Source organism: Mastomys coucha, unplaced genomic scaffold, assembly GCF_008632895.1.
Source record: "Mastomys coucha isolate ucsf_1 unplaced genomic scaffold, UCSF_Mcou_1 pScaffold17, whole genome shotgun sequence".
NCBI lineage: Eukaryota > Metazoa > Chordata > Mammalia > Rodentia > Muridae > Mastomys > Mastomys coucha.
The window spans coordinates 2,452,599-2,467,137 of NW_022196899.1; the positions used below are offsets into that span (position 1 = coordinate 2,452,599).

A 14,539-nucleotide genomic window follows, 5' to 3' on the forward strand; every position below is an offset into this window, starting at 1 on the left:
TCCATGAGATCAGTTGTAAGGCATTTTCTCAATTAGTGATCAAGCGGGGAGGGCCTACTCTGGGTGGGGCCATTCCTGGGCTGGTAGTCTTGAGCTCTATAAGAGAGTAGGCTGAGCAAGCCAAGGGTATGCAGCCTTTAACTGGCATCCCTCCATCCCTCTGCATCAATTCCTGCTTCCTGACCTGCTGGAGTTCCATTACTGACTTCCTTTGGTGAGGAACAGCAATGTGGAAGTGTAAGCTGAATAATCCCTTTCCTCCCCAACTTGCTTCTTGGTCATGATGTTTTGTGGAGGAATAGAAACCCTGACTAAGACTCATGATGTATAAACAACATTGGGCATATAAGTAGCCATACTATACACTTAAGAATCATTACAAAAGCATATTGTGTGATTTCATTTTACCTCTAACCCATGTTAATAAAGCACAGATTTTATGTGTCAGGTTTCAGGATTAGTATAGTCTCTGAAATGTTATTTTATAATAGTATCTGCACCACAGTACAATAGTGTTTTGACCAAATAGTCTGCACAACTGAGCTCTTATTAAATCAAAATTTTCATTTTAGCTGTGAAGCTTGTTTATATATGAGCATTGTATGCAATATCAGGCAGTATAGTTGAAAATTTTAGTGTGTGATTGGTAGATATAGCTGCTGAAATATACTTGGGTAAATATTGCTTGAGCATCATAATTACTAAATATTAAATTCAGCCACAGAACTATGTCTGAGATGGCTAAACATAAATAGAAGGATTAAGAAGACTTTAAGAAATACAGACACTAAGACTTTAAGAAATACAGACATTATTATAAAATAGCACTTCAGAGACTATTCAAATGCTTTTCCATGAAGCTTATTATTTCTGCATTTACTTCATTTCTTCTTACTAAATGTACAATTCCTCATGACGTTGAGACACAACAAAATTGGTGTGGTAAGATAAGTTATTAAAATGTGAATCATGTTTCAATCACAGGATTTTCTGAAGCTTCCTCTTAAACATTTAAGAAGCAATACCTTTGTTTCCTTTGCCACAAGAAAAACAAAGTCCGTTTTAAAACACTCTATATTTATATCGCTTAAAAGCCACCTTTATTAAGAATCACATGCTATATTCCTTAGGTGTGAGAATGTGGAAGAAAATAATAGAAAACAAGGGGAAATGAAGTAACAACCGAAAGAAGAAAGTTGATTGTTTGTGTCACTTTGGACTTTGCAGGAACCCAAGAATCAGCCAAGTAGAAATGCCAGTGAGCTTGCTCCCTCCGTAGTGTTGTCAATATTTGAAGTTTTCTGTGAGTATGTGAGCTACAGTGTGTTATTGGAAGAAAGCAATATAATGAGTTCCTGAACTTATTGTAAGAGAATAAAAAAACTACACCTTCCTTCTGAGGAAAGGCAGATATTGTCTGTGTTGTGAATGTGCTCTGAAGGATGAGAGCCTAGGTAGGACAGACCCTTCCTCTGCATTGCCCAGAATTGTGCTCTAAGACCATTAGGGGAAGCCACTGGCTAAACCATACATGATCATATCAACAATTCTGAACAATTATGTTCAATGTCTATCACACCATTTCCTGTTTTGGTGTTTCAGAGTAGAGCTTAAGTTTTTGCACTATGTAAATCCATTCAGTCTGTTTCTTTTAACTAGAAATATTGAGGGACCACAAGAACAAAATATCTGGACTTGGATCTTAAAAGTGGGTGGTTCTTGAAAAGAACATAGAAAATCAGTAGCTGAATATGTCATACTAAAAAAACCTTTAGTAATAAAAGTATAATTAAAATTAAGTATTTTAATTATAAATTACATGTATTACCAAATCCAGCTTTTAAAATTTCATAAGAGGACTAGTGTTTATTTTATTTTCACATAAAATTGAACATACAGCTATTGAATAAACTATCAATGAATTTGATCCATATTTTATACAATCATTCTATATCTATCCATATTATAATATCTTGTATACTATGTAGCTCTTCCTTGGCTTAGAATAATGTTATATCCGATAAAATATGAAAAGATGATGTTGTCTTGATTGCAGTTGCATTTACTTCCGTAGTCTAAGGAATCTTATGTATTGCCTTCTCTCAGGATGGTCTGCATTTCCAAGCATCACAACTTCCTGCCGCTAGAGCCTAGAATCTCCAGGCAATGTCCTTTGGCCTGTGCCTAGTCTAAAGCACAGACACCAACAGCCACACATTATATGGAGCTCGGGAAGTCTTGTGGAAGAGTCTGGGGAAGGGTTGAGGGACCGGAAGAGGATAGGAACTCCACAGGAAGACCAACAATCAACTAACCTGGAATCTTGGGGGCTCCCAGTGGCTGAATCACCAACCAAAGAGCCAGCATTGACTGGATTTTGGCTCTATGCACATATGCACATATGTACCAGATGAGCAGCTGGGTCTTCATGCAGGTTCCTCAACAACTGGAGTAGGGGCTGTCCCTTAATCTGTTTCCTGACAGTGGATCCTATTCCCCCAACTGGGCTGCCCTCTCTGGCCTCAGAGGGAGAGTATGTGCAGTTTTACAAAGACTTGATGTGTTAGGGTGGAGTGATACTAAGGGGGGGGGGGCTCTCCTTCTCAGAGGAAAAAGGGAGTAGCTGTAGGAGGGGCGCCAAGAGGAAATGGAACAGATAGTGGATTTTAAAATGAATGAATGAATGAATGAATGAATGAAAAATTAAAGCATATTGATGCGCAATTCTTACTGATTTCTTGATGTTATAAGCTAGAATAATATGTTAAAGCATGGTAAGTGGGGTAGCATAGTGTCTGATAAATTTAAGACATAAACCTTGTTTTTTATTACCTTCTATAAGGAAAAAACATAGAAAGAAAATATTTGACGCAACCATATAATATTGAAAATGTGTGCATGTATAGATATGCATAAGAAATTACACATTGTTTTTCTACTTAGTTCTAATATATGCTCCTAGGCATTCCATAAACATGCTCATTCAGGATTATCTTCCTCATGAGCTGTCTGACAATATGTAAATTTTTTGCCAGTATGGAGATTATAAAAAAATAGATTAATTCGATTTTAAGTCTTTACATTATTTGAGTATTTCATACATGTATATAATGTTTTCATCAAATCTATCTAAATTTGTCTGCTCCAATTCTAAACCTATCTTCTTACCACTTTTGCCTTTCAACATCTCATGTCTTGTCTTTGAACTCACACGGTCTGGTTAGTGTTTTCTATATGGAGTGAGAAAAGGACTTTCTGCTGAAGTATGTCTTGTGTCTCTGGGATCTGACCCCTGAAGCAAACTGACCCTCTTTTTCCAAGAGCCACCAATTGCCAATACCTCTACAGCTATTGATTGAGTTTCATGAGCACTTCCTGCTTCTCTGCTGGATTTTGGCTAATTTGATCTGCACACTATTGAGAATGTAGTCACAGTCATTGTGAGTTCATGTGTGCAGCAGTGATTCCATGAATGGCAAATATATATTTTGCCACTATAAACTGTGTTATCTTGTACCTCTACTTGTATCTCTAACAATCTTTGTTGCAATCTTTTCTTCATTAGTATGGGCTCATATTAGCAAAATATTTTTCTTGAGGTACAATATAATTTATAATAAATGATAACTTTAGGATAAGCATAGTAAATTTAACATAGGGGATGCAAAAGAATTATACATGCAATACCACTGAAACATTGGAGGCCATCGATGCCTAACACTGGACTAACAGCTCATTGTGTCCAATTGATAATCCTCATTGAATACTAGCCTTTGTTAAACAATATTAGTCTACTCATGAGAATCTCCTTATTAATAAAAGAGGAATACTAACGGTGACTGTGTAGTGTGAGGATCAGAACCATTACACTGTCTAGCACGAAGCACTTAATCATTTGTGGTATACATATGTGTTTGTGTAAATGAGCAGATGTAGAAGGTCTAGGTTAGACTTGCTAAGTTTTGAGTTTGCATTATTTCTCATTTTCATCAGCTAAAATGGAGACAAGCCACTCCTGAAGCAGCTTTTAAGATCACCCAGCAATCTGAAAAACCACAGTGCTGAGTGTGAAAGGAGTCCACTATTTGTTACTGTTCAGGACTTCTTCCAAAGTGTATAGTAAGTTAAAATACAGGAAAACTATCTACAGGGAGACATCGTACAACGTAACCCAATGCCTCTGTCTCAGTAATTAAAGAGTCGTGGAGAAGTTATGCGTGCTTGTTTCAATGTCTAGTCCCGGAGCTGGGCATTATTATTTAAATATGCTCCTGTGGAAAAAAATGGTTTATTTTACTAGAATTCAACTAATTGAATCTGACATTTCACATTCCTATGTATGTAATGCATCAGCTTAGACTATTTGATTAATAAAATGCACCTAGTATTTGCTGTATTTCCTACTCTTTCTTTGAAAGGCACCAAAAGGAAACTAAATACCTCAAAAACCTTTTCACCTTTGTGATTTTGTAACATATACTTTAGAGGACAGCAATTTCTCTATTTGTCTTTTAAACTTAACCTTAGTTACTGAACTGTGCATATCAGTTGCAGCTCACATATCTATTAAAGAATAGAATAATGGACTATAGATTAACCAAATGCACATGGAACATAAACATTTTGTGAGTTATAAGTCACAAAGTGCAGGGCTCTGACTTTGAACTTGAATATTTCAGGTATAATTGTGCCCTAATTGGAAGATTGTTTTGCTCTTTTATTTCAAACTTCAGCACTAATTACACCATAAACCTGGAGACATTCCCTTTTACTAGTATACCAGATTTCAAGCATTCAATACCTTTCTCAGGCAAGTCTATACCCTCGGAGTTCTTGACTACTTAAATCTCAAGAAAGTCAAACCATTACCTATTACTCACATAAGTTTACTTTTATAGAGGGATGCTTTAAAATACTGATTTTGCTAAAATCAGAACTCAGAAAGAACATATAAGCTGGTCTTCAGATAACTCAGAGGTGCTAAACTTCATTGGATCAAGTAATTAGTTCTCAGCTGAAATGAAATAGAGAAAAGCTAGATAGATCTATATGCAGCCAGCTATATCTAAGGACACGTGAGAAAAAAACACTAAAATTCTGGTTTATTTTGGACATAGAAATCAATGGTAAGCATATTGAATTAATGTATCACATTGATACAAATATCCAAATATACTCTGTTTTTGTTTCCTTTTTTTCTTATTAGATGTTTTCTTTATTTACATGTCATACAATATCTTCTTTCCCAGGTTTCCCTCTGAAAAAAAGAAAAAAAATAAAATAAGAAAACAAAAACAAAAACAAACACCTGTTTCCTCCCCCCTCCCCTGCTCACAACCCCACCCTCTCCCTCTCCTGCTTACCGGTCCTGGCATTCCCCTTCACAGGCCCAAGGGCCTCTCCTCCCATTGATGACCAACTTGGCCATCCTCTGTTATACATATGCTGCTGGAGCCATGAGTCTCACCATGTGAGTACTCTTTAGTTGGTTTAGTCCCTGGGAGCTCTGAGGGTACTAGTTAGTTCATATTGTTCAGCTCCTTGGGTCCTTTCTCTAGCTCCTTCATTGGGGACCCTGTACTCGGTCCAATGGATGGCTGTGAGCCTCTACTTCTGTATTAGTCAGGTAATGTCAGAGCCTCTCAGGAGACAGCTATATCAGGCTCCTGTCATCCAGCACTTGCTGGCATCCACAATAGTGTCTGGTTTTGATGATTGAATATGGGAAAGATTCCCAGGAGGAGCAGTCTCTGGATTGTCCTTCCTTCAGTCTCTGCTCCATAGCTAATCTCTACAACTCCTTCCATGGTATACCCTGGATTTTTAAAATAAATTTTTCTGAGAAGCTTTATTAACGGTGGTTTATTAAGTATGATATATGCTGATTTGGCCTGAACAAGGACCCATACAAAGTTAAAACACTTTTCAGAAGAGCATCCTTGCCTGGAATGTCCTCCATGTCCTACGTTTTCTGATGCCATAGCTCTGGTTCCTATTATAATCAACTCTTTTGTGAGATTATATTTTTGTACACTTATACTCATCTAATCTTTTGTGAGACTTTTTTGTTTAGAATTTTAGAATTATTTTGTATACGATTGTTTGCAAGGATTTACGTTCTCCACAAGTTTGCCTGGTGTCTGCAGAAGTCAGAGAGCATTTGCACCCCTGAAATTGGAGTTTTAGACAACTGAGAGCTGCCATGTGGGTTCTTGGAATTGAACTCAGGTCCTACGTAATGACAAGAGGTCCTCATATACACTGAGTCATCTTTTCAGCTAAACTGTGAGATTTCACTACTAATATATCACTTGTAAGTTACCTAGCACCTAAGATATCTCTTGGCTATTTTTTGAAATGAAATGAATAAGTATCCTTGTGAGGCAGGAAATTTCTCTTTTTCAGGAAACTTCATGTGGCTTTGTTCAATTATTATTAATGAGTGTCAGTCCTGACTTTTAATGGCACAGTTAGAAATGACTCAATATCACTTTTGTGGTTTTCTTCTAAAAATGCAGGGCTTGAATCTAATAATAAGAAAATACTATACAAGCCCAAATTGGGGAACATTCTACAAAACAAATAGTCGGTATTCTTCAAAATGTCAAAGTTATAAAGTATTAAAAATATAAATGAATAGGAACTTTGAAAGTCATACAAATTAGAGAAGATTAAAGGTGTATGACTACTTAATGCATTGTGTAATTTGGCACTGGGATACACATAAGGAAGAATTCTTTCTTGTTATTAATTATCCAGGACACCAATGCTTATTCTATTTTCTCAGATATTCACTAAATATGTGCTGTCTTATGTGTGCTTGTGTTTGTAACCTTACTGATCTTTTGCATACATATTATCATTTCTTACCTTTATGTAGGGAGGGTTTAGTATGTGTGTGTGTATTTGTGAATCTCTGCTTATGTACTTGTATTTTGGTTATTGTTTTGTTTGTTTTGTTTTATTTTACTCTCATGTTTCTTTTATTTTACTATATGTTTTCTAAAGAGAGAGATAAAGAATGTATGGGGATTGATGTATTAGAGAATCAGGGAAAATCTTAGAGAGGGTTAGTAACAGTTTCCTGTGATCACATTATGTATAAAATTATCTTATATCAAAATATAATTATTAAATGACTACATTGTATAAAATATCAATTTCAATAAAGAGTAAGAGCTTGGATATTGTAATATAGTTTTATCGAAGAACTTAAAAGAAATGTTGATGGAAGGAAAGTAGGGATAGAGAGAATAAAAGAATTACAGACAAAAATCCTTAAAATGAATACCTTTTCAAATTCATTTATGAATAGAAATAAAGAACTAAAGTCAGAAAATCAAGTGTGTGGGTCTCCCTCTCTCTCCCCTCTCTCCATCTCTCTCTCTCTCTCTCTCTCTCTCTTGTGTGTGTGTGTGTGTGTGTGTGTGTGTGTACGCCACTAGAAAAAATTGATCATGTTAGGCTCTCCTGAATTGTCATTCAACTATGTTACAAGAAACAGTAATCTCAGAAAGCAAGTGAAATAAAAATGACTACTGAATTTAAAAGAACTGAATGGCAAGGTAAGCTGTGAAATTTTACCATGACTCAAGTCTGACTTATTGATGTTGTTGTTGATTTAGTTTAATGCTTTCAAATTGCCAGAGAATCCCAGGTGTGAGAAGGTAAGGGTCCCTTCCCCCAGCTGGTTCTATTTGGAAAAAAAAATGTCAATGGCCAAGCACGGAGACAAAAGCAGGACTTTAGATTTCCCAGGAAAGGGCAGAATTGCCATGCTGGAGAAACAAAAAGATCGGACTTTGGAAGTATAGAACAGAGAGACTGCCAACACATAAGAGATGAGGATAGTGGCCCTTGAGGGCTGTAGGCCTGGGTCCAAGGTGGCCAGGATGAAATATAGGTTTTAGTAAAGAAATAATTCAGGAATATCAAAAGAGAGAGTGTGTTAGCCATGTGGAGGTTTGGAAATGCCCAGCTATTGCACTGTTTAAGGCATATTAAATATAAGGCTGCATGTGTGTGTTTTGTCTTTCATTTGAGAATCCAAAGCATTGGGCTGGGTGTTGAGGAATCCACACTGCTGCCATTAGAGGGATCAAAGCAGATTATTCAACTACTGCAACAGCTATCATCATTTTAAATTCTGTAAGAACATTATAAAAATACAAGAAAATGATTCTGAATTTGATATCTCTACATATTTTCCAAAATAGTTAATTGTACACCCCAATTATTCTCTAAACATGTTCTTCTCAGCAAAAGAAATCAGAAGGTAACCCTCATTTACCATTTTTTATACCACCGTCTATGAAAATTGACCATATACTCAGTAACAAAGCAAGACTCAAAAGATACAAGGAAATTGAAATAACCCTTTGAATCTTATTGTATCACCTTAGATTGGAGCTGACTTCAACAACCACAGAAACAACAGAAATACTATATTCTCATGGAAGCTAAACAACTCTCTACTCAATGACCACCGTCTTAAAGAAGAAGTAAAGAAATTAAAGAAAATAAATGGAACTAGAAACTATCATCCTGAGTGAGGTAACCCAGACCTAAAAGGACATACATACATAGATGTACTCACTTATAGATGGATGTTAGTCATAAAGTACAGGATATTCACAATACAATTCACAGAACTAAAGATGCTAAATAAGAAAGAGGCCCCTGGTGCGGTGCTGGAATATCACTCAGAAGGGGAAATAATATTTTCATTGGAATTGGTTGGAGGGCGGAAAAGGGGGGTGGGAAGTAGAAGGAAGAGATCAGATGTAGTGAGTACACTTAGAGAGGAATGGGAGAGTGAATGGAAACAGGAGAGTGGGTATCTCTAGGATGTGCCAGAGACCTGAGATGGTGGAGACTTCAGAGAGTCAACGAGGGTGATTTTACTTGAAGCTCCTGGTAGTGACGGATAAGAAACCTGAAGTGGCCACCTTGTATAGCCAGGCAGGACTCTCATTGCAGGGATAACAACCACAAAAACTCTAAACTGAAACTTGTCCTGTCTACAGGAAGTGCAGGGATTGAATGACTGGCCCAGTTGTAGATCTATCCCATGAGCAAGAACCAATCCTTGACACTATTAATGATACTCTTATGCTTATAGACAGGAACCTGGCATAATTGTCCTCTAAGAGGATTCACCCTGTAGTTGACCAAAATAGATGCACAGACTTACAGCCAAACATTTTATTCAGTAAGTTTTGTGGAAGAGTTGGGAAAGGGATTGAGGAAGCCAGGGCATAGGGACTCCACAAGAAGAAGACCAGCAAAGGTAGGGATATGATAAGGATATAAAGTAAATAAATAAATAAAAAATGTTGATTAAGTGATCATGGAAATTTATTTTACTTAGAGTTGTGAAATCCCCCCAACAAGTACCACCTTCCATAGGCTGGTATGTTCCCTTTTACCAAATATTGAATTTTACTTATTCCAACAAACACCTTATTTAATAGATAAAATGAGATACCAAATCCACACAAACTCATTGATCATATACAGAGTATATTTTAGCAAATTTGCTTTATTCTATTTATTTGTTTGAAATTATACTATGATTATATAATTTCCTGAATTCCTTTCCCCTTCTAGACAGCCTCATATACCACTCCTATATTTATTTCAAATTAATTGCCTTAATTTCATAAATTGTTGATATATCTGTGAATATACATATATATTCCTAAATACATAAATGCAACCTGCTTAGGCTGTATAATGTTAGTGGTACATATGTTTTCAAGGCTGCTTAACACTTTACCTGAGCCTTTAGTCATAATAAATCAATAAAAGAAATGTTATGAAACTATGCTTCTGTCATTAGCTGTTTCTTGATGAACATATCCCCCTTGTACAGTTTCCTGTACAAAAAAAGAATGATTAGGAAGGGCCCTCTTCCCCTTGTCTTTCTGAGCAATCATAACCCAGACCACATAAATCTTGTGAGCATGTGACTGAAATCAAGAAGATAGAATTTCCCCCTTGGTTTTTTACTCATCAGTTTTTGCTAACATTTTCCACAGTACCTTCACCTTGACCAGAATCACTTTTTACCAAAAATTCAGAATTCTGAGATGGTGGAGACTTCAGAGAGTCAATGAGGGTGATTTCACTTGAAGCTCCTAGTAGTGACAAATAAGAAACCTGCAGTGGCCACCTCATGTAGCCAGGCAGGACTCTCAGTGTGGAGATAAATATAACCACTAATATCCATCTATAAGTGAGTACATCTATGTATGTCCTTTTAGGTCTGGGTTACCTCACTCAGGATGATAGTTTCTAGTTCCATTTATTTTCCTTAATTTCTTTATTTCTTCTTTAAGACAGTGGTCATTGAGTAGAGAGTTGTTTAGCTTCCATGAGAATATAGTATTTCTGTTGTTTCTGTGGTTGTTGAAGTCAGCTCTAATCCAAGGTGATACGATAAGATTCAAAGGGTTATTTCAATTTCCTTGTATCTTTTGAGTCTTGCTTTGTTACTGAGTATATGGTCAATTTTCATAGACGGTGGTATAAAAAATGGTAAATGAGGGTTACCTTCTGATTTCTTTTGCCGAGAAGAACATGTTTAGAGAATAATTGGGGTATACAATTAACTGTTTTGGAAAATATGTAGAGATATCAAATTCAGAATCATTATCACTTTTTGAAGTCACTGTCTTTTCTCCAGTGTTTACTACTGACTTTCTTCTACTCTATTCCAGTGATCAGTGTATCTGCTTTTATCCCAGCATCATGCATTTTGCTGCTGTTGTTACTGGTTTACTGTAGCTCTTGCAATATAATCTGAAATCAGGTGCCTCGATACTTTTAGCAATGTTTCTGCTTTCTAGGTGATTTTGGCTATTATCCTTTGTGTTTCTACATATTGTTTTTCAATTTCTTTGAAAAGGATTGTGTTGAAATTACTGTGTGTTGGATTGCTAACTAGGTCAGCCAATATGGGAATCAATGTAGATGTCCCTCCCTCCCCCTCAAAAAAACGAGAAATGGTTCTATTATATAATCTGATATACCACTCCGAAGAATATACCTAAGGAACTCTATCCAACTATAGGGAAACTTGCTCATCTATTCATTGCCTCTCTTCTCATAACAAATAGGGTATGAAAAAGTGTAATAACCGATCAATAGATGAGGGAATAATGAAAGTGTTGTACATATATACAGTGAAATATTATTCAGCTATAAAAATTGAATTATAAAATCTGCACGTGAATTGATGAAGCTGGAAATAGTCATTGTGAGTAAGGTAGCCCAGAAAAAGATCCAACATGTTCTCTTTCATAATTTCTAGATTTTGAGAATTTCAGAATTTCTAGATATGTATGTTTAAAAAAGGGTACCAAAGAAGTGAAGAAACTTGTACTATAAGGTAAGGAATTCAAAACAAAATAAGAAAAAAACCTCAAAACACAGTTATTATGAAGAGGGAATGGGTAAAACAAAATCCAGAAGTTTAATTGAGATTGGGTTGGGAGGAGAGGGTTGAGGATTGAGAATAGGGAGGACTAACTACCACTAAAGATTTCTGAAAACATACTTAGTTTCCTAACACATATGTATTTACATAAAATGAGTTTAAGTAGAGTTATCATATAACAGATAATGCCTGCTGATATACCACAGACTATCAACCAAAAAGACCTGTAAATTAGGCTTTTATTTCCTCGTATAAATCAATGAGAGCCTTACCCAGAGCATTTCTATCTAAACAATTCCTTGGCCTAAGCCTGGAAACTTCTAGCTTAGTACAATCTAATCTTTTGCAAGTCCAGATATTGAAGGCTTCAGCTTTCAGTCTCCATCTGCTATCCTGGGCCTCTGAGAATTAGTGCTGAATGAACTTGCTCTTTCTAGCTGGTTTTGTTTGTTTGTTTTTAATCTTTTATTTATTTACTTACTTACACTCCAGATTTTATTCCCTGCCCCCAGTCCACCCTCTGACTGTTGCATATCCCATACCTCCACCTTACCCCATGTCTCCAAGAGGATGTCACCACCACCCCCATTCCCTATCCCCATGCACTCAGACCTCTAAATTCCCTGGGGCCTTCAGTCTCTTGAGGATTAGGTGTATCTTCTCTGACTGAACCCGAACCAGCAGTCCTCTACTGTATATGTGTTGGAGGCCTCATATCAGCTGGTGTAGGCTGTCTGGTTGGTGGTCCAGTGTTGGAGATATCTCAGGGATCCAGGTTAATTGAGACAGGATCACCCTTCTCCTCAGCTTCTTCCAGCTTTCCCCTAATTCAACCACAGGGGTCAGCAGCTTCTGTCCATTGGTTGGGTACAAATATCTGCATCTGACACTTTCAGCTGCTTGTGGGATTTTTGGAGGGCAGTCTTGAAAGGTCTCTTTTTGTGAGCACTCCATAGCCACTTCTCCTTGAGCTGGATCTCACTTTGGGCGGGTCACTGGATCTTCTTTTCCTTAATCTCCTCTCCATTTCCATCCCTGAAATTCTTTCCTGCCCTACCTTGAATTCCTCTCCAAGCTAACTGATTCAAACTGGCTTTTTTTTTTTTTTTTCAGTTTCTGACTGAAAAGAAAACCTCTACTTGGAAAAACTGTCTCTGAATTCCACGAACTGAACTGCACAGTCTTTGTGAACTGAATTGAACTGAGTAGAACTACATGAACTCAAATGCACTCATCTGTATGCAACTGAACTACATGGAATGCAACTAAACTCAACTTCACCTCTCCCTGTAGTTCTATAGTCTCCTTTTTTTTCTGTCTGTTCTCATGACAGTTGGGCATATCCTATCCCTGACTCATTCTGTCACCTCTTTCTCTGATTCATCACTTTGTCTGCCACTCAGTTAGACATCATTGTTTGTTATTCAAGTATGGACCAAAGGTGTGTCTGTATTCCAGGCAGAGGGATTAAAGCTGTGTATTCCAACAAGATTGCACAGATCTAAAAGGTGTTTGAATGAATCCCTTGGCAGAACATCCATGTTGATGGATAAAATGTACATACAAAGAGCAGATGTGGGTTGCCTATCTTCTAATTTAAAGCTATTGTGGTCCCTTCAAATAGTACCTATGATTGCCTTGGTTCTTGTACTTTGTGTTGCCCATTGTCCAGTACTAGTGCTTGACAATTAGACCATATGTCAGAAGATGCCACATATTTGAATCAGAGTACAAGAGGAAATTAAGGCTGTACTGAACTGGGGCTTTATCCACACTGATTATGTTTTCATGTGCTCAAAGCTGCTATGAATGGGGAAAATGATCGAAAGTGTGTGTCGAAAAGAAATGATCCTAACAACATGAAGAAATAGAAATTAACCTAAAGCATCCAAACTAACCAAAAATGTTCAACAAGCTCAAGAAAACGATGCTTGAACAAATGTCAAAAATGCACTAGAAAATGTTTTTAAAATTTGAAACTAATTTTAGAACCAAGAAACGAAATATCTGAAGTGAAAAAAATTATGGGAGAGTTTCAAATCAGATTTAAGATCTAGGAAGGAGGACAAACAAATACAAAAACAAATCCTTGAAGTTATCTAGTCATAGGCGCAAAGAGAAAAATGTTGATAAGTACCACCAAATATTAAATATAGGTGTTATGGACATGTTTGAAGATTAGAAGTTAGAAAAACACTGCAGAAAATATGGCTCAGACCTCAAAACCTAGGGAAAGTTGTAAACATCCAGTATTGTGAAATTGAATGAGCTACATAAACTAAGTAATGGTAGGGAATACAGACGCTGTAATCAAATTACCAAAATAAAAATGGACGGTGGTAACTTTGAAAGCTACAAACAAGTATTAATTTTTCACATCCAGTAGAACTGTTATAAGAACATCAACAGAATTTTCAGCCAGTTAGGGAAGGCAAAGAGAATGAGGTAATATGATCAAATTACTAAGAATAATAAAACATATCAAAGTGAATATCTTATTGGTCAAAACTGTTCTTCAAATTTGAAGGGTAGAGTTTTTTCTTAGTACACAGAACGTCAGAGAGCTATTTGAAGTTAGACTCAACTTAAAAGAAGCACTAACAAATACAGAATACTTAACAGTTATGGTGGCACATATATAAGCTTAATAATGGGTAGAGATAAAATACAAGATTATTATATAAATAACTGTGAATGAACGTTAGTGGAGATAGGAAAAACCATGTAGTATGTGAAGTCCATGACACAAAGAATAAAGGGTAGACCATAAAAGTGTAAAAATGGGTTTGTGATTAAACTTAACTTGTCAGCTTAAGGCAGGTTATTTTTCTCATTATTATACTGGCTATCTTTATGGTAATCAGAAATCAAACAAATAATACTCAAAAAAGGAAGTAAAATGGAATCAACACATATCTCTTGAAAATATAAGACAAAATGGAATAAGTTAAAAGGTAAAATAACTGTATGGAAAGCAAAAAAATAGAAGGAATTTCTTAGAGGTTGTATTTTTTTCTTGTTTATTTATTTATTTTTTTTTGATATTTTCTTTATTTACATGTAACTTTCTCCATTCCAGGTTTCCCCTCCAAAAAACAA

The 14,539-nt window shown here is 36.2% G+C and overlaps 1 long non-coding RNA gene across 1 annotated transcript; it reads left to right on the plus strand.

The window, feature by feature from the left end:
• Window positions 1-239: 239 nt before the first annotated feature.
• On the plus strand, window positions 240-2,833 carry LOC116094921. The gene is made up of 2 exons (XR_004120357.1): window positions 240-1,303; window positions 2,107-2,833. It is a non-coding gene; the product is annotated as an uncharacterized LOC116094921 (long non-coding RNA).
• Window positions 2,834-14,539: the final 11,706 nt, after the last annotated feature.